Here is a 26,392-nt window from a genome sequence, read left to right on the forward strand (position 1 = left end):
CTGGCTTGCCAACCTCAAGGATCCTTCAGGCAGACTAGCCCGTTGGAGCCTGCGCTTACAAGAGTACAACATTACAGTTGTCTACCGATCTGGAAGCACAGTGACGCTGACTGTGTCACGCGCACCACTCCCTACAATGTCATCTGACCCTGACCATGACTCGCCAATTGTCGGCGTTAGACACACCATAAAAACGGTGTCGACGTTATAGATGCCATAAAAATGACTAAACACCAGTACGCTGACCCTGAGCTGCTGCCGCTGATCGAGCACCTTCAAGGAGTTGAAGGTGTTCTACCCCACACGCTCGTGCGCAGCTTATCATCGTACTACTTGCATAACAATGTCCGTTACAGGAAAAACTGCAGAAGCAGTCCCAATACGTACCTCCTTGTCGTGCTGTCGGCACTGCGCCAATACATTTTGCAAGCCTGCCATGATGAGCCATGCGCGGGACACCTGGGATTCGCCAAGACATTAGCAAAGATACGACAAAAGTATTACTGGCCCCGGCTTTATTCTTCTGTGCAACGGTACGTGAAGACCTGCCGCAATTATCAACGCCGCAAGAAACCACCAGTTAAACCGGCTGGCTTTCTCCACACTGTGGACCCTCCTCAAGCACCGTTCCAACAAATAGGAATGGATGTACTTGGGCCATTCCCAGTAACTTCTTCGCGCAACAGATGGATAGTCGTCGCTACCAAATATTTAACCCGGTACGCCGAAACCGAAGCTATTCTGCAAGCAAATTCGTATGAAGTGGTCAAGTTCTTTGTACGCCACATCATCCTACAACATGGTGCACCGTCTGTTCTCGTCACCGACCGCGGTACAGCATTTACAGCTGAACCTATGCAGGACATTCTCCAGCTGATGCATAGCTCTCACCGTAAGAGCACTGCGTATCACCCTCAAACCAATGGATTAACGGAATGTCTGAACAGAACGCTGGCTGATATGTTCTCCATGTATGTCGACGTAGAGCACAAAACGTGGGACGAGATTTTAGCCTATGTGACTTTTGTGTATGACACTGCTGTACAGGAGACTACACAGTTTACGCGTTCGAACTTTTATACGGGCGTCACGTCAACACTTGACGCCATGCTACCTCTGGCTGATAATAACAAGACCGGCGAACATGTGGAAGAGTTCGTGCAAGGAGCCGAAGAGGCATGCCAGCTTGCTCGACATCGTATCCGGAGTCAACAGCATACCAACACCCTTCGATACAACCAGGGTCAACGCGACGTCCATTACAATACCGGCACCTGCGTGTGGGTCTGGACGGCCATTCGTAGCCGTGGACTCTCGGACAAGTTGATCCGCTAGTATTTTGGTCCCTACAAGGTTACACGCTGCCTCAGTGACATGACCTACAAAGTTGTCCCCTGCAGTTCTGACCCCGGTGCGCTCTGTCGTAGCAAAACTGTAAACAGCGAAACTAACTCTTTACTGGGTGAACCTGTGCCTATAAAAACAGGCTACACTCAAAGCACAATGATAGCGGTGAACACAGTTGGAGATCGTAAAAAATCTGCTCTGCCGGTCAAGCGCGTCAGCTTTTATACACAAGTCATCAAAGGTTCTGAATAATTTCTGGTGCTCGCGTGTCTTCCTGAATGGTCTACACAATTTTCGTCGTATATTCAATCAGGTTACACAAACTACAGTGACACAGACAGCAGACACAACCATCAGTAACATTCGAGAAACTTCTGATACATGCAGGCACCTCCAGCACTTAGACAGTGAAAAGCGGTCACCCCCAAAAAATAAACGAGCACATGTGTCAATATTAACTCAGTGAATGTTCTAGTTCCCCAGGGACATGAAACTGCACACATTTTCAAGCCCTCATAGTTCATCTAACATCTTTACTGCAAAACTACAATACACCACCCCCAGTATATTCACCTTTCTGACATTCACTCAATCACATTCATGTAAATTCGGAAGGTCTGCAATATAGAGGGTACTTCCCACACTCATCCTCACACATATCTTGTCCACTTCGCTAGTATGTAAAAGCACAGTCTCCTCAACTCCCGTTCTAATGCAGAAGTGTAATACTTATTTATTTATTTATTTACTTATTTACTTATTTACTTATTTATTTATTTATTCATTCATTCATTCATTCATTCATTCATTCATTCATTCATTCATTCATTCATTCATTCATTCATTCATTCATTCATTCATTCATTCATTCATTCATTCAAAATACTCACAGGCTCTAGAAAGGAGTATTGTGTGAGGGGGGCATGTACAGAAAATGAAGGATACAAAAAAGCAGCTCATGCATCACAATGGGTAACAGTTTCACCGGACACAAAGAACTAATGAGAAGTATAAAGTTACAAATATAAGGCCAGAAAAATATTGCACAGTATATGCAATCTATGAAGGAACATTGAAATGACGACTAAAAGGGTGACTAACGAAGTACAAGGCAGCGAATAAAACAGTTAGGAAAACCAGAGCAGTACTTGGTCTTTGAAGGCTGCAGTGTCATGTAATGCAACAATGCGATCAGGAAGATCATTCCAGTAGCTTATGGCACGTGGAAGCACTGATGAATTAAAAGCCGTGGTTCGGCCAAATGTGTGCCTAAAGCTGTGGCTATTACAAAGACGACGGGATGTACTATGTGGTTCGGTAAGGGGAAGGGTAGTAGGATGCTGACTATGAATTATTTTGTGGAAGAGACAGCAAAGCTACCTTCCTTCACAGCTCTAGTGTTGGGAGTGATAGCGAGAACTTCAGGTTAGTAACACTAGTCTGTCGGTCATATATCCTGGTTATAAAACGTACCACGCGGTTCTGAATTCATTCAAGTGATTGCATTAGATAGGCCTGATGCGGTGACCATATGGGCGAGGCGAATTCAAGTTGAGGACGAACAAAAGTCTGCTAGGCTAGTTTTCGAGTGGTTAAAGGGGCATCTCGAAGATTACGCTTCAGATAGCCAAGAGTACGCAATGCTTTGGCGGTCATTTTATTATTGCGAGTCTTCCAGCAATGATTGACAGTGAGGTATACGCCAAGGTACTTGTATGAAGTCGCATGCGCACAAGGGTTAGAATTTAGTGAGTATGGGAAGGCTGAAGGCGTCTTTTTGCAGGTAAAAGTCACAGTTCTGCATTTGTCAAGATTCAGCGTCATTTGCCACGATGTGCACCAGTTAGTGATTTGATCTAAGTCGTTCTGAAGTTCAAGGTGTTCAGAGGGTGAGCTATTTTCCGATATATTATGCAGTCGTCTGCGAAAAGTCTAATGGTTGAAGTAATGTTAGACGGCAGGTCATTGATGCAGATTAAAAACAGTAATGGACCCAAGACGCTGCCCTGGGGAACACCGGAGGAGACATCAGTTAAATCGGATTCATATCTGTCGACGACAGTGAACTGCTAACGAAATGACAGGAAATTATGCAACCATGAGATCACTGAAGAATGTAAGTGCAACGACGATAGTTTAGCTATTAAGCGGGAGTGTGGAACACGATCAAATGCCTTGGAGTAGTCCAAAAAAATGCAGTCAGTCTGGAAACCTTCATCCACGTTAGAAAAAAAAGTTCACTGGTGAATTCTATTAACTGCATGTCACACAAATATCCCTTCCTAAATCCATGCTGGTTTGGGAAAAAGAAGTTATTGCATTCAAGGTAATGTGCGATGCCTGATGCGACGATGTGCTCAAGAAGTTTGCATGCAATACAGGTTAGAGATATCGGGCGATAGTTACTGACATGATTTCTGTCACCAGCTTTAAAAATAGGAATAACTTTAGCGATTTTCCAATCATCAGGTATTTCCCCGGTAGACAATGATTGCTCGAATATGTTACAGAGGATAACGCTGGAATGATTTACGGTGTTCTTAAGTATTTTAGAATTTATGCCGTGAAGGCCACAACAAGTTGATAAGTTTAGGTTATTGATTAAAGATGCAATACCAGTAGCAGTTAGGTTTATAGGTTCCATGTACTGATAGAGGACATTGGTTAGCTGTGGAATACTGGAATGGTCTTCATGAGTAAAGACAGATCTAAAGAAAGTGTTAAAAACAAATAGACACTCTTGTTTACTTATGGGTGCCCCGATGTCGTCTTGAAGTAATATATTAGCATCCCTGTTTTTCGGTGATATGGTCTTCCAGAATTTTGACGGGTTATTCTAGATAACAGATTGAAGATCACGTAAATAGAATGTGTGTTTAGCTTTGCGTACAGCTTGACAGTATTTTTGATCAGCTGCTTTATGGTTAAGCCATGAATGTGGGGTTCTTAATTGTTTAGCTTTCCTAAATAAACATTTCTTCTTGTTTTTTAGCGTGCGCAAAGACCTGTGAAATCAAGGCTTTGATATGAGAACAAGGTCAGTTAATTTTTCTTTAAATAAAGTCCAGTTTTCATTGACCGGTCTGCCAGGAAAAGTAGGAATATATGTGCGGCAAAAGTTTTCTAAACCGAGGTTGATAGCATCGTAGTCTCCTTTTTTATAATCTAAGATTTGTTTGGGCCATGTGATACGCTGATAAAAAGAGGTAATTGTAAATTCGAGAAGCAGATGGTCACTAAATCTTTCACAAAAAGACACTGGGCTGATAAACTCGAGAGCAGTCGTAAGGATCAAATCCAAGATGTTATCACCGCGGGTAGGTTGATTTATTATCTGGACAAATGAAAAATCTAGACTAAATTCTATGAATTCATTAGAGTCGGTAGAAGAAGATGTTAGGTTTTTCCAGTCAATGTCAGGATAGTTGAAGTCACCCAAAAGGAAGATATGAGCTGTTTGGAATTTCTGTTTAATTGCACTAAGGTTATCGGTCAAGTCTGAAATGAACGAGCTCGTATGATCTGGTGGTTTGTAACATACCCCAAGTAGGCACTTGTGTGCCTGTGAAGGAATATAAACCCACAAGATTTCCAGTGTGGAGGAAACATTAACATGAAAATGTTCTATCTGTTTCTTTATGGCGACTGGGACGCCACCTCCCCTTCTGGGTCCGATCATTCCGGTGAATGATGTAATCCTCAGTGTCAAATAAAACTTCATGATCAGCAACATCTAAGCCACGTTTCTGTTAATAATAAGATGCTTTCTAAGTGAGAGCATAGTTCAGTGCACTTGGGGAGAATGCTACGAATATTAGTGAAAGATACTTTAAGCTCCAATAGTCGACTACAAGCATTTGAAGCTCGATTACTAATATCCTGTGGACGTGTTGCCGGGGCGCGGTTGAGCTATCTGGAAGACTGTATCACAGTGTTTGAAGCAGAATCGTACGTGTATACCTGTTTATCAATCCTCAACTTATCAACGTTAAGCTTGAAAGGCATCTTTTTATATTTAGCATAGTCAAGCAGATTTTTTCTGGCAATGCGTGTTTGAAGGGAAAAATCCTCATGCACGGCAAAGCCAGTGTCCTTGAATTTATAGCCCTGTTCGAAAACACGTTGCCCGTCTTTAAAGGAGGTAAATTTAGCTATGATAGGCCTACGTTTATCTTCATGATACTGGCCGAGGCGGTGGGCGCGTTCAATTTGTGAAGACTGCAGATTGATACCAAGATGATTCGTGCAGAGTGCTATAACTTTTTCCTCGGCTGTACACCATGACTCTGAAGCATCGTCAGAAATACCAAAGAAAAGCAAATTTGATCGTCGCATTCGGTTTTCCGCGTCTTCACAGCGGGAGTGTGGTATCCTTAGTTTGTCCGGTAAATTACAAGCCAAAATAGATGAGCTGAATTCCAAAGTGCTATGGGCGTTTTTAATCTCCGCAGAGTCAACTTCAATTGCACAGATTCTTGCAGAGAGCTGCCTCAACTCGACATCTACAGATGCCTGCCAGTTCTTTATTGCGAGCAGGTCATCCTTAATTTCATCTTGTCCGGATATAATCTGCTGAACTGTTGCTAAGACCTTCGCCAAAACGTCATCATGCTCAGGGCCTGGATTTGTCTCAATATCACCAGACATAATTCTGCCAAAACATGTACACCCAAAAATGAAACAGGAAGCGTGGCTCAGGTATTAATGCCAGTGTCTTGGTGTACTACTCGATTTAGTCGCTGGACTCTGTGAAAGTATCCACACTTGTTGCATTTCTTTCTCTATGTTCAAATGCAGGCCGCAATTGGTCGTAATGCTGCGGCATCCACAGCACGAAATCCAGCCATTGACAAACATAGGTCTACATAAGGTCTACACAAGTGAGTGTAGCGAATGCCTTGGATGGTGGCGAGAGCGGGCCAACAATGTAGATGTCAAAGTGATAGAAACAGGCATCACAGAGACGAAAGGAGTGCATTGGCGACTTCGTGTGTTGCGTCCTCTTGGAGCGCTGACAGTGAAGGCATTCGCGTGCCAAGCGGCGCATATCAGAGTACACTCAGGTGGCATGCTGGGTGGCACGAACTAGGGGATGACTTGTATGGTGTAGGTTATCAAACACTTGATGAAGGAATCGGAATGGAATGAATGGCAGTGTTCGACTCCTTGACATGTTGCAAGTGGTAGTGACTGAAGGAAATGGAAAGGAGACGTCTGAAAGCACTAATGACATTGCAGAGGACCGGAGGTCCCGAAGCACGACGTCTAAGTGCTGCACCGTAGCAATTTCTTCGATGTCAAGTGTTGCCGTGGATATTGCGTCGATACAGAAGGCATCTGCAGCTGCGTTGACTGGGCTTTCAATGTATTGTATGTGCACGGTGAACTCGAACATGAAATTGAGGTGCCACAAAAGGTTGCGGGTACAGCTCAAGTTAACAATGGCAAACGGAATCCAGCTTGCAGTTATGGCTGGTTTGCCCATATCTTCAAGTGGGTACGACTGCCACCAAATGTTGTGGGTTCGAGTGTCTTAACTTCTCATGGGCAGTGCCGTTCTACCGCCGAGGAAGAATGGCAGAAAAAGCTAGTTACAGCATGGGATTCCTTTCAAGGATCCCCTGAGCGAGCTGCCGGTACGTGTCCATGCACACGCTGACATATGCTGTTAAGTACGTTGTTAGTGCACACATCAACAATGACGTCAAATCTAGCTAACACCGAGACATTTAAACTGATCAATTATCTTTATTTGTTTGGAGTTAAATATGATACTATTGTGTGGACAAACTGGTTTATATTTCAGCTGGAAGATTACTGCTCGTGTTTTTTTCATTAACATGCATATGATTAGATTGTGACCATTTTCCCAGCGAAGTCATCGTCATATTGCACCCTTGTACGAGTTCATGAATGTTATGTCCAGATAAGAAAATGCTTGTACCATCTGCATATATTATGAATCTGGCATTTGAGTTAATGTTTACAATGTCATTAACATAAATGTTGAAAAGTAGTGGTCCTAATATACTGCCTTGTGGGGCACCAGAATTAATTGGTTTTATTTCCGAGTATGATTATGTATGTTGACAAGTTAACATTTTATTACATTTGCAGCCTGGCTTCATATTCTGAAGTACCATAGCTTCTCTAGAAGTAACTCGTCATTAACAAGACCAAAATCTTTTGAAAAGTCAAGGAATATTCCCATCACAAAAGTTGTTTTCAAATTGTGACAGAATATATCCTCCTTTTTTTTTTAAACAGCACGAGTTCAGTAGATTCCTTTTTCTGGAATCCGAATTTACATCTGGTGAGCAAATTGTATTTATTTATAAATTTAGTAAATCTAGAATGCCACATTTTCTCTACCGTAGAATCCAGAGAAATTCCCCACGCCCAAAAGATAACCCACCCCTAACTAAGGTCCCAGCTTAGGCATGATAAGGCACCAGTCAGGCATGATAAGGCACCAGTTGTTATCTTGGTAAGTGTTTGCAGTGCACTCATAAAATCATTAGAGTGCGACACCATCCTAAATTCTTTTAAATTCTTAAAACCTTAAATTCTTAAAACCTTGTTAAACCGTACCTCCTTAAACAGTAGTTTCGTTTTAAAAGTAGTAAAGTGAAATCCCTGACTCAGTGGCCATTGAACATAATGCATTTTGTACCTGCATAAACCGTACCAGCTTATTATGTATGTATCAGTTAACACACAGTGTTTCCACTTTTCATTGCACAACCACAGCAGTTTGTCCCCATCGGGCAGCTTGTAAAAACAAACCTCACAGATCAAAACAACGGCCTTCAATCGCATTGTCTGTTTGTGAGTGAAGCCACATCAACATCATTTCGGTGTCGTACAGGCAAAGACTCGGGCCATGCCAAAGCTCGGAAAAAAAGCACCAGGTGCTCAGCACAGAAGAAAAATTACGACATTCGACCCACTAAAGCATATTCTAGTACACTGTAAATACAGCTGCCTTGGCCATTCCAACAGCGGTGACAACAGCCAAGAGTGGACCCAGGGGCACCGGTCACTTAGCAGGAGCATGGAAAAGTCCATTGTAAAGAGCACGAAAATTATAAACTGTGCGCGAAGCGCCCTCGCACGGCGTGCAAAATGTGAACAGCTGAACTCTCTTTATGAGAAGAATCCGCTCGCTGTTCGCAGCCAGCACTGGAGCACACATGCCAAAGGCGCTCTGGCACATTGTACAGAATTTGGTCAATTTTCCGTGTTTGGCACAGGAATTTGCGTTTGTATCAAAACGGCACCATTTGCGCAGGAGTCCCACCTCTGCTTTTTCAATGCCTTGCACTGCGAAGGCTACGGTACGGTGGGGCGTGCCTACAAGTGTCACCTTTGCATAAAGCTCAAGTTTAATTTTTGATGTTAACGTAGACACCACGACTTTCAATTTTGGTGCCTATGACGCAGTAAACATAAGCAAAATGTGGTTGTCCTCAGGAAGCCACAGTGCTTTTAGCCAGTGGACTCGTAACTGAAGCCTGCGGTGGTCGCTGTATCTATGCTACGTAGCCGACCACAACAACCAATAGCAGTCGCATATGGGAATCTGCTTTATTATGAAATAAAGTGTAAGCCTGCCTCCTTAAGAGAGTAAGGAGGCAGGTTTCTGTTGAAAAGAGTGTTCGAGAGAAAGGCGACTTCGTGGTCTGCTTGCAAGCTCCACGCACCACATACGACAGTCAAACTTGGCTGATACGTTCACAGCAGCATATGCTACCAACGTTATTTCACCAAGCTCGACGGGTGGTTCAGAGCCCCTTTAATCTATGTGCTACTGCTGCTATGAAGCTTGATTCTGAGACACTATTAAACACTCACTCACGTCACAATGTAATAATGTACCGACAAGGGTAACAGAAAAGACAGGTACCATATTGAAACATTTCATAATCAAGTATGATAAGTGTTGCACAAAGGCAGCTGTCATTAATTTTGCGATAAGTGATCACTCGCCCATTTTCAGTGTCCCAGGTTAACATTTTAAAGAAGCAGGACTAATCTTACTTGTAGCGAGACAAATCCTGCCACACTGTCACAATTCTGGGACTGGTGCAATGTTGTAAATGAAAATGACCCTGACGCAGCTTATGAGCAGTTTCTGTTCAAAGTTAAGTGGGTTATGAGAATTGTCTTCCTTAAGAAACCTCTAGTAAGTGCAGGAAACATACAAAGCTGTCAATGAATTATGAACTGCTCAACAACATAAGAAAAAGTGACTAGATTTAGAGAGCATTTCTTCAAGTAAGATGTACCGATGGACTGAAAACTTGTACAGCATTTAGAAACCCCGTGAATAAGGATAGTGACATAGCAGAGAAAAATTACTATACTCACCTATCCAGCTCTTCTGCACGAAGACCTGAAGAACTCTGGAAAAAATTTAAATCAGCAATTGGTCATATACCTCCACGTACTAAATTATTAAAGGATGGGGCTTAGTTCAAAGGTCTTGAACTCTGATACATTTAATGATAATTTTGTCTCTTTCACCCTCTTGTCTATGAATAGCAACATACCGGCAATAATATTTCCTAATGAGCAGACCATTTTCTTAGACTGTGTTAATGAAAGTGAAGTAGTTTCGTCTTTTATGAAACCAAATAACAGCAAGTCTATTGACGCATCAGGCATACAAATAACATGAGTTACGTATATTATTGACATTAATTATAGTGCGCTAGTTAATATTTTTAATACATGTCTTGCAACAGGAAGCTTTCCACGTAAAATGCATTATGCAAGAGTCGCCGTATTATACAAGAAAGGTGACAGAAACGAACCTTCCAATTACCGTCCTATTTCTTTTTGGCAGTTGTTTCAAAAAGATTAGAGAAAATTATACTTAAATGTTTCACATCCTTCATTGAACATAAAATTTAATTAATTAATTTATTTAAAATACCTCACAGGTCCATTTAAGGGCATTGGGTAAGGGGGGACACAAAGTGTTTCAACAGGAGTAAACAATATAAATATCAATACAGGCATCACAAGATAAGTAAAGCAACATTCAATAAATGTTTGTCTAGGCTAAGCTTTAGACAGCGTAAAAACAGTAATATCCTCATACACACAAAAAATACAAAAATTCAAGTGTGAAAAACAGGGAAGGAAAGCAGGACAATAACATCCTTATACAATGTTGCTACAGGAAGCTTTGCAATTCTTCGCGAAAAGCGCCACAATTTAAGCATGCTATGTTATCAGGAAAACTGTTCCATACAGTTATGACACATGGCAGTGCTGATGCGTTAAATGACAGTGTATTGCCAAATATGCACATGAAACTATGGCTATTGTTAAGGCAGCATGACGTGCGTGCTGGTACTTCAAGCGGCAACAGATGAGTTTGTTAACATTCGTTAACCATTTCCTCTCGCTGCCCCAGGATGTGTGAAGATAAAATTGTCAGTAAGTTCGTTGTTTTTATGCATTTCACTTTGAGATATCTTGTGTAGAATGAAAGTAAGTTTAGAGTCAAGTATGATGCCTAAAAACTTCTGATCTTTGTTCACAGGTATTTGTTGCCCATGCATTTCCATATTGGGATCCGCAGCAAGAACTTTCTTCGTGGTGAAAAGAGCACAAGAACTTTTGGGGGGGTTCACTCTAAACTTATTTTCGTCTGGCCACTTAGAAACTCTGTTCAAGCACTGTTGTACTTGTCTCTAACACACTGTAAAGTTGCAGGATTTGAAACTTATCTGTATGTCTTCTACATAGATGGAATAAAAAATAGCTGGTGGTAATGACGCACAAAGCGAATTCATATTAACGACAAAGAGCGTGCAACTGAACACAGCTCCCTGAGGTACCCCAATTTTCTGTATGAATGCACACAAGAGTGCATACCTATTTTCAGCCGGAACGTACGGTTGTATAGGTAGCTTTCTATAATGTTTAACATAATGCCGCAGATGCCCACCACCAACAGGTCGCGCAGCATTCCATAACGCTAAGTTGTATCGCACGCCTTCTGCATATCAAGAAACACAAAGAAGGATTATTTATGTACGAAGGTGTCACGAATGTTTGCTTCAATGTGCATGAGATCGTCGGTTGTAGACTGTCCTTCTCTAAAACTGCACTGATATGAATAAAGAATTGTTTGACTGAAAAAAGTGTAGAAGGTGACGGTTTAACATTTTTTCAAAAAGTTTGCAAATACAAATTGTGAGGGCAATTAGGCAGTAACTTGTTGCTAATGTGGGGTCTTTGCCTTGTTTTAAAATCAGGTCAAGGAATGTAAAAGTTGTGGACACACTCCGTGTCTATTTGATCATATGTTCTGGCTGTGCCCCAACCAAAGGGCTTCGGATCTCAACAGTGAGGAGGACTGGAGTCGGCGCATATCCAGCGATGTCCTCCAAGATCAACTCCTGGCCGTCCGGAGAGCTCACGACATCGGGAAAGCCTTTGGCCTACCGGTGCCTACGTGGGCGGAGCCACCGACATAGCCCGGGGGCTTGTGCCCTCGGACCCTAGTTTCTCTGGACTAAAATAAAGTTCTTGCAATGCCATGCCAAGGGATTCTTTACCATCTCTACCGTGTGCATGAGCAGTGTTTGTAATTAACATGTTAAAAACCAGTATATTGTTGCGAAAATAGTATAGCACAGGCCCCTTTCTTTCCACAAATGCGGGTTCCTCGATGCGGGGGAAGCCTTTGTGCGGAAATAACCACAACAGTGCCTCGGGCATGTTCTCCCGCCCAGCCAACGCTGCCGTACCTGACGGTCACTTCATGAACGCGTCGCACCCTCTTCTCACGCTCGGCTGTATGGGACGTGAAAAATTGATTACTTTTGGGCAAATTTATTTTTTATGCGGAGTATTTTCACAACCATTTTTGGACTCTTAAACTCTGGCCCTTATTGGATCCTGTCGGCCAGCCGGATGGGTCGAAATAGGCCATTGGTGGAGAAGCCTGCACCTCCCGCCAACCCGTGGGTCCCTTGAATGCTGCAGAAACTCATTTAAGGAATGGTCCGAGAAGTTTTGGAGAGAGCAAGGAGACAGCAGCACACAGGCGGGACTTCACCACCTGCCGGTCAGGCATGCCGTCGACGATCGGTGTGTCATTGTTTTGTATTTTATATGTGTAGAGCATAAATCTAAATGCTAAGTTAATAAACCTAGTTATTCAAATGGCACTTCTCATCTTCATAACTGCGGATCTGGCCTTGCCCCTGCCTGAACTCATCCCCTCTCATTGTTGTCTCCCTGGTGAGCTGATGCGTCAGAAAAGTAACAAATGCATCACTTCGCTACAACATTCCCTAGATGTCTAAAAAAGCTAAGGTAGTTCCTCTTCACAAAAAGGGTGACAACGCTGGTCTCTAACTATCATCCTATATGTATTTTATCTTCAATTAGTGAAGTTGTAGAAAAGTTATTGCTTTACCGTATTAACAACTACCTTAAATTTAGCTTGCTGAAACCTAGTCATTTCAGTATAAGTTCAGGAAGTTCACCTAACTTTGCTTTGCTAACATCAACTGATTATATTATTATTCACTTGATCTCGGGTACATGTGGGCTCAGCCTTTTAAGACTACTAAAACCTTTGATACAATGAACCATAATGTTCATCATCAGCAGCAGCAGCCTATTTTATGTCGACTCCAGGATGAAGGCCTCTCCCTGCGATCTCCAATTACGCCTGTCCTGCACCAACCCATTAACTAGCGCCCGTGAATTTTCCAATTTCATCGCCCACCCCTCTTCTGCCGTCCTCGACTGTGCTTCCCTTCTCTTGGCACCCATCCTGTAACCCTAATGGTTCGCCGGTTATTTACCCTGCACATTAGGTTACCTCCTTCTGTTTCGTAACGTTATGCCTAGAATTCTTCGTTACATTGCTCTTTGCGCAGTCTTTAACTTGTTCTCAAGCTTCTTTGTCAGTCTGCAAGTTTCCACCCCATATGTCAGCAGTAAATCAAATGCACTGATTGTACACCTTCCTTATCAATGATAATGGTAAGTTTCCAGTCAGGAGATGACAATGTCTGCCGCATGTGCTCCAACCCATTTTTATTCTGTGAATTACGTTCTCATGATCAGGGTTCCCTGTGATTAATTGTCCAAGGTAAATGTACTCCTTCACAGACTCCAGAGGCTGACTGACGATCCTGAACTCTGGTTCCCTTGTCCGGCTATTCATGAGTATCTTTGTTTTGCACATATTAATCTTCAACCCAATTCTTACTCTCTCTGTTCAGGTTGTTAGGAATGGCCGTACGGGGTGGCAACGTGCCAGCTTTCAGCCCGCTGCACGTGTTCCAAGCCCACTAGACAGGGAGCCCTTCCGAGAACTGCGGATGACCGGCAGCCAATTGGCGCGCGGTCAGCTCAGGAATGTGGTACGGAGCAGAGTTCTACGAAGCCCTCGGTCGTCGACACCGAGAGCTATGCGGCACCGCGAGCTATGCAGCATTGAGAGTTCTACAAAGCCCTCTGACGTCGGCTCCGGTGCCTTTGTGTGTGGGCGCTCGAACTTGTGTGCCTTGGTGTGTGTGGGCCGTACTGCGGGGCGGCGGCAAGTTTACAATGATTGGACAAACATTCCCGACCACTCGGACTCCGTCCACGCCGAACGATGACGTCGAACTATGACGTCAAGTGGAGAGCTTATAAGCAGCGTTTGCCGGCTGCTAGGGCGTGCTCGTGTCATGCTCGTCGTCGGGAGCTGAGTGCTCGTTGTCATGCTCGAAATGTAGTAGCGAGCTGTGTGCTCGTAAACTGTTTGCTGTATGCTAGTTTTGCGGGCTCCATATGGGAGTCGCGCTAGACTGCCAATGTATCTTGTCTTAAAATGTAAAATCCTGTAAATAAATCCTGTTCCCCAAGTTCATCCCTACGTCTACGACCTTCAACTCTTACATCTGGTGGCAGCGGCGAGATAGTCCGACGACTCCTACATCTGGTTGACAGCGGTAGGATCGTCCGCCAAATCTTACAAGGTCCACAATCATTTGTTCTAACTCAACTCCAGTGTTGCTGAACAAAATGTCATCTGCAAACCAAAGGTTGCTGAGATACTCACAGCCGATCCTTACTCCTGAACCTTCCCAAATTAATAGCTTGGATACTTCTTCTAAGGACGCAGTGAACAGCATTGGAGAGATTGCGTCTCCTTGTCTGGCCTCTTTCTTTATAGGTATCTCCCTGCTTTTCTTGTGGAGAATAAAGGCGCAGCGCCTATAGAGTTTCCAATATATTTACGTAAGCGTTCAGTACTCCTTGATTACGTAATGCCTCTATGACTGCTGTTATCTCTACTGAATCAAATGCCTTTTCGTAATCTATGAAAGCCATATAGAGAAGTTGATCATACTCTGTGGATTTCTCAATTACCTGATCGATGACATGGATGTTATCCATTGTAAAGTATCCCTTCCTGAAGCCAGCCTGTTCCCTTGGTTGGGAAAAGTTTAGTGTTGCCCTTATTTTATTGCGAGTTATCTTGGTGAATATTTTATATAATACTGGGAGTAAGCTAAAGGGCCTATAGTTTTTCGATTCTTTAACGTCTCCCTTTTTGTGGATTAGTATAATGTTTGCAATCTTCCAGTTTTCTGGGACCCTTGAAGTTTGATCTCTATAGATATGAGTATCGCTTCTGCTGTATAAACAGGAAGCTCCCCCATCGGTAAAAATCTTCACAGCACAGCCGTACCTGAGTAAAGTGAATGTAGGGACACACACTAGATAAGAAAGGATTGGGAGACCTGGGTGATGCACTATAGTACTGTGCATGCACATTTCTCGAGCGTCACCACATTTTTGGATCTGATTTGATTGCAAAAGTGCCCTCTTAAAGCTAAAACTAGCTGTCTACAGCATTACTGGCCCCTTCAGGTCGCCACTCAAATGAAAAGGACGTTGATTGTGCAATGGCTTGATCATTATCGACAAAGCAAGCTTGTACGTGTGTTTTGCTAAATCTCCCGTTTTTTTTATCATTGTGCACTTTTATTTTCATGCAGAATAAGTGGAGGCCATTCCATCGTAAACCGCTGCTGCTATCATCTGGAGACTGTACAGGCTTCGGAAGCTGCTTGGTTGTGCGTGTGTGTCTGGTGAAACTTTAGGAATCTGCTGTGCAACGCCAAGGCATATGTTTCGTGAACTAGAGGCAACTACTCCATTTTTTTTAACTTGGTACAGTGCAAGTGCTGGATTTTTTTTATGGCATTGGAACGATTCTGCCTGTCATCTGCATCGTCAAATTACTTGCATAGTTGTGCTCTTCCTAGGGTCCATCAATGTGGTTTGTGCAGAATTTGTGTGCAGGAAATTTTTACTGTTTTTTTTTTACGTCATGGCCGTATTCTATGTTGGTGAAATTGCTACCGCAGCAAAGCCATGACTTCATGAAACACTGTTATTCTTTTCTACAATACTTCTGTGCAAAAGCCTTACATTAGACACAAGATCTTTTTTACCTCAATATTTCAGAGTATTTCTGTTAGTCCTGTATGTGCATTTACCTGTCGCCTCATTGTTAGCATAAACGCACCAGTGCATGGTTCGTACACAATGCAGTGCACAAGCGGCAAAAACCAAATGTGAAACGCTAAGGCAGTTCATTCCGTGGGAGCATTGCCCAAATTTCTCTGGACAGAGGCAGTTGGCTTGCCAGGAATAAATTCAACTGTTTCGCAATCTTGCTCATCTGCCCAACACTGGATGACATCTAAGAGACTGTTTCCTCTTTGTCCTGGTGACAGCTTGCGAAGGAAGGTGTCAGGATTCATGACTGCATATGGTGAGTGCATGGCTTTTCACCGAGATATCACTTGGCTTTACATATTTTTGGGGGAAGTACAAAGCAGTGATTTTTCTTTAGCCATTGACGGAAGTTTTGAGTACATTGAGGTTGTTATAGGGTGAAGATTTAGCAGCACTAAAGCCAGCCATGAACTTGAACACACTAAACAAGCTGGAGTTGTTTAACTTGGCCAGAGAGTTGAGCCTCCAAACTGCCGAATTGAAGAGAAAGCCTGAGATCATTGAGGCGATCGAAGCAATCGGGGCAGACGACGAACTGAAGGAATGCCTATAGAGCACTACACGTAAGGAAGAAGAGCGCAAGCGCCTACGAGAAAAAGAGCTCGAGCGGGCAGCATTTGAGGCTAAAGAAGAGCGCAACCGTGCTGCACGCGACACAATCGAAATGAGGCACCTAGATATTGAGTTTCTGAAGGCTGAAAATACTGAAAGACCTAGCATAGAGGCACGAGAAAGTGAACGCAGAATGAGACTTGATGGCATCCGACACAGTAGTAGGGGAGATAGGTCTTTTTCTAGCGCAGTTTGAGCGCCCAGGTGAGAAGGCAAAATTTGCAAGAAGCACGGGGGTCGCAACGCTTGCTTAAGTTGCTGCCACGTGAGGTAGCTGATATCATTGCCCGCATGGGGAAAGAAGCAGAGGACTTTGATAAATTCAAAGCGAGTCTGCTTAAAAAGCACAGATTATCAGCAGAAGCACTCAGGTGAAAATTCAGGGAACTCGAGAAAACCAAAAGTGAGTCATACTCAGACTTTGCGTACACTTTGGAGGTAAACCTGAAAGAATGGCTCAGAGAAGAGAGTGCACTCGGCGACACAGAAAAGACAATGCAGTAGGTTGCATTAGAACAGTTCTTGCGCCAGCCGCCCGAAAACTTATTGGGTTCAGGATAAGCCAGGTGCGGACACTCACGAGAGCGGCCAATCTCGCCAAGGCGTATGTAACTCGCTGTGCATTCGAAGGCGAAGAAGCTCCTGAGGAGATGAATAAATACAGTCCCGACAAGCCAGAGCGATGGTCAAAGTTGAGTCAGTACAAATCAAAGGAAAGGTCAGATTCGGTGAAAAATAGTGACAAGAACAGCAAGGGAAAGGAGGAGTCACCCGACCACAGGGCAGAAAGGCAAAAGAAAAAAGCTTTCGAGGCAAAGAAACAAGTAGTTTGCTACAACTGCTAAGAAACGGGGCATATCTCCATGGGGTGCAAAAATCCCAAACTAGTGTTGATGTCACTAAGTAGCAATGAGAAAAATCTGAAATTGCTAGAACCGTACATTCGAGACCTCATGGTAAACGGCAAACCGTGTCGGGTACTTCGCGACTCAAAAGCCACAATGGATGTGGTGCACCCGTCGTACATGGAGGAAGGCAAGTTCACGGGAGAATGTGCTTGGATAACGCCTGCTTAACCTCCGCTGCGGGTCGGCCCGGCATTGCACTATCTCCGGGATCGGCCCATGTATGGGGAGTTTTTCGCTTACCACGCCAACACGAACACTTCATTGGACGGTAGAGGTATACCGCTTCGCCGTAATAATACCAATTTTCAAATGAGGCGATTGTGTTTCTCCACTTCATTATTGTCCAATCTCCTTAACCAGCACTACTCGTAAATTACTTGAACATATCATACACAGTCAAGTCATCAACTTCCTTGAAGAGCATAACATTATTTTCAAGCATCAGCACAGTTTTTGCGAGGGCTACTCATGCGACACCCTACTTCCCGGATTTATTAACGACATACACTCTGGGTTTCAAGTTGATGCAATACTTTTATATTTTTCTAAGGCATTTGATCGCATTCCAGACACTAGGTTGTTACTTGAATTTTTACAACTTAACATTCACTCTAATATTGCATGGATCATCAATTTGCTCTCATCTAGAATTAAGTTTACATCAGTTAACACTTCTACCTGATCTTATGCTGATGTTACGTCTGGAGTACCACAAGGCAGCGTACTTGGACCTTTACTCTCTCTAATCTATGTTAACGATTTACCCAGGTACGTGAGGAACAAAATCAGACTATTTGCAGATGATTGTATATTGTATCAATGTGCAACAAGTAACACTCATAGCCACTTAGTAAAAACTGGCCTAGAAGTGATATGTGCATGGTGTTCTAATTTGTTAATGCCATTAAATATTTCCAAAAAACTCATGTCTTTCACTAATAGACCACCTACTCCCTCGATAACAATGCTGTGTATAACTCACCACAACTTACAAGTACTTTGGTATCAAGCCCAAACGTCATCAGAGCGACGGCTTTGAGTGACAAAACGAGCCATCGCGCGAACAGGTCAGACATTCTTTTCGCTCGATTGCTCAGTTATGGAAATCTATAATACATCGCTCGTCGCCCAGAAGTGCTATGAGCGACTATGAGTTCAGAGGGTGTATATGGATGACAGCGCAAGTAAGAGAGAAAGGGCGATGGGAGAAACTAGTTTTCCCCCCAACAGGTTGAATGTGCACAATGCCCTCTGGAGCTCCATGGCCGTCACCACTTTAGCTGCTTGACAGCTGTAATTATCCGTGACTCCCCGCAGAAGCACTGCAGAACCTACAGCGCTTCCCTTTCTACTAACGTGCATGGCCAGATGGGACACAGATAGAACTGTAGAGATGAGGAGAGGGAGAAGAGGCAGTTCCAATATGAAAGAGGGGGGAGGTGATGTGTGAAGGCAAGGAAACAGGGTATCTACCAAGTTGGCATTCCCAAGTTCCCTGAGTATTCCAGATTTTCCCTGAGTGCCTTTGCAAAACTCCCTGATCGAGTGATTCAGAACTGTTTTATGTCAAGACAGGCTGAAACCATATCGCCCGATACTGTCACTCTCTAGTAAGCATATGAAGAAAATAAAAAAAAAAACTTATGCCAATTTGAATACTAAGGAGTAGTGTCTATGTTATTCAAGAAGAGAATCGAAGGCAGGAGTTAGTAAAATGCACAGCAAATAAAGTGTCTTCTAAAAAAAATTTCAAATCGAGTCGGACACTCTCAAATACGAATAGAAAGGAGATGCATACAAAAGCAAATATTTTCGAATATGAGCTATTTCTGTCAACTGATAGCAAGCTCTTGGGTTATGAGGCCCGAACTTTGTCACAATTGAGACTCTCCCTCAACGGCTCGTAATTAAGTGAACCTCAACTGCCCTGACATACTCTCAGCCTGCGCACGACGCCTTAGTGTTATGTTTCACTGCTTTAAAGAGTTTATTTTGGTTTCGATGAAGGACACCTGCATCTCAGCATCAGCCAACAGTTTGTTTTTTGAGCTCGAGCTCCTTCAAAATGGCGGCAGCACGCTTGTCCCATCTCTGATGGAAGAGGAGAAACAGCGACAGCTGAAGCAAAGTTTTCTCTACCAAGTAAGATCCTTTCCCGTTCATTTCTCAATGGGTAAGTCCTTTCAGTTCTTGTCCTCCTTCCGCCACTCCTTCGTCCCACGGACCATTTGAAGCATCTTCTTGGTCAGTTGCGCACACCACGTGCGATTTTTCTAACTCCCTAGGCGGCTCGAAAACGTCCGAAAAATCGGCCAGTTGGAAAAAATAAATGCATGTCATTTGCTGGCCTTGAGGGCTCAAACCGCCACAGGCACATTCGAAAACACCTTGAAGGCATGTCGATACACGTATTAGGCATATGGGTGCTCGTACTGTGACAGGAAATACCGGGTGCACGCGTGTATAATTAAGGAATATATATACTGTGTACCGTGGCAATAGCCCCTTTCCACGCTTGTTATGCTTCACTGCAATACTTTTGCGTATGCTACACCAAGTAACATTTCAGTACAGAGGCGAAGCTGACTTTCGGGAACCGGCATTATACAACGCAGCGTGCTTTCCAAGCTCCTAAGCCAATCGCGAGGGCCGCAAAGGCGGAGCCCGTGCCATTGCTGACAGCAGCGAATTCTTTCAATAAAAAACACGGCACCCAACGGCAAGAAGCTGCATAGCGAACGTCGCCGCAGTGGTGGTTACGGCTGCCAGCGGATCTGCGTGCGTGAGCGCCGGTTCGAGGCGGCGAGGTAATCAAAATGGCAGAGGTGGTGGCTTTGATTAATGCCGTTTCGGACCTGCGGTCACGGCAAAACGTCCGGAAAATCGGACGGCGAAGAGCTCTTGCATCAAAAATATCAAACGTTCTGATACATTGACTCTGTGGGGTACGTGGTGGTGCCGTGAAGCCGTCCAAATTGTCGGGAATACGGAAAGTCGGTCATTGACTGTACACTGGCAGCTCTCCAGCCGACTACAGGACGTCAAAGACGATTCATTACGATTCCTGACTGTTACTCGAGCCAGCATTAATTTCGACCCTTTCAATAAAATTGCAGCTAATTTTCCCTGATAGCGGCACTAATTCCACGAGTTGTCCATGAGTTTTTCCAGGCTACTCAAAATCCCTGAGAATTCCCGGTTTTCCCGGTTGATAGACAGACTGGGAAGCACCACTACTACACGACAGCAGTTGCGGGGAAACAGGATACGCTTAAGTTCAAGATACGGTGCAGTACGTTGCTGCTATTTCTGCAAAAACAAACGCCATGCAGATATGTCAAGCGGACGAATTACGCAGGTCGTGCTGAAGCACAGCCGCATTAATTAAAGCCCACTGCAGGGTCTGGGCAACACTACGGAGCGGTCGACCGTCAAATCAACAGTTCTGAGCCCACCGCGGTAGCTGCGCGGCTATTGCAATGCTAGAGGTCGTGGCCGGATGTGGTCCCAATCGCGGCAGCCGTATTTCGACGGGGGCGAAATAGAAAACTCACGTGCACTTATAGATTTTGGCCGGGACATATCTTAAAGAACATCACGGTGTCAAAATTAATCCGGAGTCTGCCACTACGGCTTGCCTCAAAATCCGAGTGTGGTTTTGGATTAAAGTACAGCCCCATAATGCAATTCGATTTTAATACTTCTGCCACAATGCGTGCCATAGGAGAAAAATGGCAACGCTCTACCCTCTCAGAAGTTATAAAATATGGCGCACAACTACGCGTCAAGCAAACACCCCTCCCTGTGTGTTCTGCGTACTACGCAGAAAAATAGCAGTGGTGCAGGCAAGGTAACGTAACATCAACTTACCACTCTCGTGTTAGCCTAAACATTGAAGAAATTAAGCTTTAGCCGTCAACATCACAAATCAAAGAATCCGGCACGGAAAGCTTTGCTTTCATCGATTCCCACAGTGCGTGGGATCTGTATAGTTTTTTTTTTACCTTTGGGACTGTGCTAAAAATCCGCACGAAGCTGCAACGATAACAACGATCCCACCGCGGCTCGAGGCCGCAACGAGGTGCTATGACCAGGATGTCCAAGCCCAGTCCGTCGATCCAGCAGATCTCGGCAGCCCTCGAAAGGCAACGACCGAGCGAAACCGGAGGGAGGCTGCCACCCCAAAAGAGGGGCAGGCGCGGTCGACCAAAGGAAGTAGTGCGGCCGCGGCCGAAGTAGAGGCGCCACACACCGCGAAGACGTCATGGCCGCGTCACGGTGACGCCTCCCTAAAGGCTAACCGTTCTGCAGGCATTCATAACAAAGTTTCTTCACTCACTCACCCTTGCCTCCACTAACCATACTCTCGGACTTCTTAAACATAAGTTAAAAGAAGCCCCAATGCATGTTAAGAAACTAGCATACACCACAAAATCCGTCGCAAGCTCTCCCGAGCCTATAATGAAGAAATATGCGCAAGCAGTGCAGTTGAAAATGAAGTACGTATGGCTTCTACGTGGAGCCACGTGGCTCCTACGTGGCTTCTACGTGGCTTCTACGTAACTTCTACGTGGAGTGCGGAAAGTAAAACTTGTAAAATGGCCATGTACTACAAAACACGTCAGCAAATTTCACTAACATACAACAAGAGATTCAGACCCAGAATCAAAGCTACATGTAAACAATATCGCAGCTATTGCTAAAATATTCGTCGAGTGCAATGTACAAGAGACGCCAGAAAATTTCTGAAAAATCTAACGAGTGACAGGCTGGGTATGGAAATTATCGCTGACCACAGTATAAACGCAAAACGCAGCACGTGGTTGCAAAACGCAAACGAGCTCACCCTTCCGGTATTGCCTGCACTTAGGGCTTACATCAAGTAACCAAAATAAATAACAGACCATTTCACAGACATCCGTGGCCGTCATTTATTAACAAGGAGAAAAAAAATTGGCTGTGGCTTAGCTCTGGGTAAACCTGGTTGAATTGCGAAAGCAAAGTTTCCTGGGCACGTTGTAACCTTTCTCTCATTCTTCCTAGCTTGCTTAGCTTTCGCCTTATAATTTAACCGTTTCGAAGCAGTAGAGCAACTAGATTCAGATATAGACTCTTCGTCGGTAATTTCCATGGCGAGATTAATCAACCAACGCGTAGCGCACCGCTATATATCCCAGTGAAGCCGCCACCGAGCGAGCGCAAGGCGAGGTTGTCGTCATATCAACGGAGAGACCACCTAGGCGCGACGCATGCTCGGAGGCCACTGTACACGCCACGAGCGGAAAGCAAGCCGACGTCACGCGTCATCATAGCAACGGAGAGAGCTGACGTCACACCAGCTGCTAAGCGCCGCGCCGGCTCTGGGGGAGCCACGGCGTGGCCACAGCATACGCGACGAGCGGTTAGACCTGGCGTAGTATTAGACAGCTTTAGTTACACGTACGTGGAGAATTCACGTACGCAAACGTGAAGAGCCTACGAACCTTACGTGCACGCTATCTGAAACGCTTTTAGCTACACGTACGCGACGCGCGCCAAGAGGGACCACGTAGCTCCATCTATCGGGAAATGTGAACCCGGCGGTAGCCAATTCAATCCTGTCGCCGTGTTTCGATGCAAGCGGTCTTCGCGTGCACGGCCCGCTATCGCTTGTTCGTGATCTCGCGAAACTCCCGCGCGAAGCTGTCTACGTGGGCAACAAACGCACGCAAAGAATTGAATCGCACGTACGTCCGTGAGACTAGCGCGCGGCCGCTACGTTCTACGCATGCGCACTGCTTACACGTAGAAGCTCTACGTACGCAAAGCCTCTACGTACAGTCGAGCGCGATTTGAAGGTAATCGTTGAATTAGGAAGGAACAGCGCCAACTAAGACGAACACAAGAGGGGAGAACGACACAGGACAAGCGCGCTTGTCCTGTGTCGTTCTCCCCTCTTGTGTTCGTCTTAGTTGGCGCTGTTCCTTCCTAATTCAAGTATGCACCATCTAGCCCAAATGAATGTTCTCCTGAATTTGAAGGTAATCGCGCGAGCGTCGACCGAGAACGCGAACAGCGCCATGGCCCAGAATTCTCTGCCGAGGCGAGGGAGGTATTAGGCCTGCTTCCCTCACTCTTTCTGCTGTTCCTACAGCAGCCGTCACTCCCTGCTGGGCTATCAGTTTCTTTTTCTTTTTTTTTTTGGTTCTGCGAACAGGCAGTGATCGCAGTGCGCACGACGTATTCTTCGGTATTATCTGAAATTGGACGTTACGAAGCTGTGTCTAGCCATAGGGCTATGGTCTAGCCTATATAACGTCATTGCTGCTGAGCCAGGAAGAATGGGTGACCAAGAACATTAGCTTAAGCCCGCGAAGATACGAGGTAACCAAGTCCACACTTTATCGCAACAAATAGAAAGCCTAGAATACAGAGAAAGGGCGGTGAGTTTGTCGCGGGGTGATGGTTGTTGTATGTAACAGCGAACGAGGGAGAGAAGAGTGCGAAATCATGATTTTTCCTGTCCCGAAACCGGCCGCCAGGTGCCTGGAGTGTTGGGCTGGTTAACCCTCGCGCGATAACCTTCAAGTCGCGCTCGACTGTACGTGCAACTAAAACTATCTATTGCTTTCGCAATAATAAATATTTTAGAAAGTCGGGAAGCCTGCAGCAGAGGAACAGCGCGAAACAGCTGCTCCGAAACAATACGGCACCCTCCATCCCCACGAAACAGGCAAAATGGCGGCGAGGCGGACGATTCCGGTACGTCTCCAGTTTCACGCTCGAGCTCGCGAGGGTAATTGGCCCGGCGTCAAGCATCAGCTGATCAACTCAACAAGGTCTTACTCTTTATGTTCGCTGAGGTCGTGCACAATTACGAAAACCGCTACAATATCCGCCTCTTGTTTAGATGAAGCACGAACAATTGGGCGCGAGTTCGGAGAGATGACAAAAGGACAATAGCTTCTTTATTTATGTGCTTAAAATTATGCTCTTTATAACTCGAAGAGACAATGAATAGAGCAGTGAACATATTTCATATGTACTCACATTTAGAAGCCCTGCTGTGCGTTCTCAAGGTTTGCACCGACGAACCACATTCCTTGTGGTTCCTTGGGCAGCCGTGTCACCGACGAACCACATTCCTTGGGCAGCCGTGTCAACTCCGCACAACATACCCTCAAAGTTTCGTCGACGAACACCACAAGGAAGACAAGAGTTTTGGAACACATCGATACGTAAGCTGCCGAAGAACAGGAAGCAGCTTGTCTTGTCGAATCGTCCAACCGGTCCACGACCAAATGACGCAACCGTTGCGCGGCAAATTTATCCCTCCGCAAGATCATCACACAACGAGAGAGAGGGTTAGATGCGACCGCCAGGCCCGGCGTCTCCGCCGCTTCTGGAAGCACCGAGTGCGCGCCAAATCACCGGCCTGGCTCTTAAGTGCCGTGTGCAGGCGTTGTCTTATTGGTTAACTTGAGCCACGAGATCTGCCGCTTCGCTAGTCGCACGTAGAGTTTGAAGGAAGGCGCTGCTCGCGCCAGTGTTACGCCTGTCCTTGGAACTCGTTGACCGTGCCAGCTGCCTCGGCTTTGGAGGGAAAAGGCCGACTCCGCACGTTTTCGTTTCGGTGGGAAAGGGTGATTATGGCGTGAATATGCAGAAGTAGATGTTTGATGGTGACATTGAGCGCTGTTTGATTGCTGAATATTTCCAATAAATCGGCGTTTCTTTCTTTCTTTTTTTCTTTCTTTAATGAAAATAAAGGAAAGAGATGTCACCATGATGACGCCTACTCGTTTTCGTTTCGACTGGCCCGTTCAGTTACTTAATGCGTCACTAGTCACTGTGTTCGTTCTTAGAAAGTGCGATAACAAGGAAAATTTCTGTTTGTACTGGCAAAGACGTAATCGGGAGTACGTTCTTAAACAAATTTACACTCTTTGGGTCGTATCTTGCCACACAAGAATAATCGTCATCTGTCTTGCTTGCGTTTCCTTTCTTGAAAACGCTGTGCTCGCTACTTTCCTGTCGATAATGCTCTCGTGGTGATAACGCGCATGCCGTTCGTGACTTGGAAGGGCTGGGCTCACGGCGTTTAATGCGGACCAGAAAGATGACGATTATTGTTGTGTCGCAAGATACGACCAAAAGGGTGTAATTTTGTTTAAGAATCTATGCACTAGAAAACAACTATTAATTGGTCTGTTGTGTGTTGTAATATCTTCGAACTGGCAACGCTCAAAGTGTGCGCGACAGTGTGGCCGCTTCCTTTGGTTTTATCCCGTCGTATTACCTTTGTTTGTTTTGTGTAGACAGGGTTTTTTTAGCTGCACCAAATTTTTAAGATTAGAAAAACATAAATCACGGTAACGTTATGTTTACCTTTCGAGTGTATGGATTGGCCGCCGCTAAATACAGAGCAATTTCCGCACTTACGTGGACAATTAGCGAAGTTACGCTAATTAACTTAATTTCTAATTATCAACGATAGGTGGCTACAGCAAACCAGTACTTTGAGGACCATCCCCGACACTACCTATACTAACAATCAGATTTTGAATAGCGGAGTTCATTTGGGAGCTACGCGAACGATTAATTCCGCTAGGCAGGTTCTTTGAAACCGAAACTGGCTGGAAAAAGTGCGTCTGTGTCGTCGATGTGCCCCCCCCCCCTCTCCCTTTCGTCACGTCTCTGAGGTCACAGCTGGTCCGGCGCCGCAAGTAGCTTTCGTTATGCTTTCGTTATCTCCTTGCTGTCTGCGGGTTTGGCCTAGCGCTTCAATGCCGGCGGGCCGCTAAATTTACTTCGTCATTCCGTTTGGCGCCACGTGTGTGTCCATGCACATCCACCGACGAAATGCCGTTTCAGGCTGTGGATGAAAACGACGTTTAATCAAAATTCACTTTCTCCGGGAAAGCTATCTCGAACGCGTGAGCGCGAGTTGTGTAAATGAAAACGCGCAAACTAAAACAGATATGACCATAACTCAC

At 44.9% G+C, this 26,392-nt stretch overlaps 1 long non-coding RNA gene across 1 annotated transcript; it reads right to left on the reverse strand.

Annotated features, from left to right (window-relative positions):
• Positions 1–2,307: 2,307 nt before the first annotated feature.
• On the reverse strand, positions 2,308–25,177 carry LOC139050911 (uncharacterized). Its single transcript, XR_011509123.1, has 3 exons — positions 24,447–25,177; positions 9,718–9,752; positions 2,308–8,389 (listed from the first exon to the last, which is right to left on the reverse strand). It is a non-coding gene; the product is annotated as an uncharacterized lncRNA (long non-coding RNA).
• Positions 25,178–26,392: the final 1,215 nt, after the last annotated feature.

This window comes from Dermacentor albipictus, chromosome 10, assembly GCF_038994185.2.
Source record: "Dermacentor albipictus isolate Rhodes 1998 colony chromosome 10, USDA_Dalb.pri_finalv2, whole genome shotgun sequence".
Lineage (NCBI taxonomy): Eukaryota > Metazoa > Arthropoda > Arachnida > Ixodida > Ixodidae > Dermacentor > Dermacentor albipictus.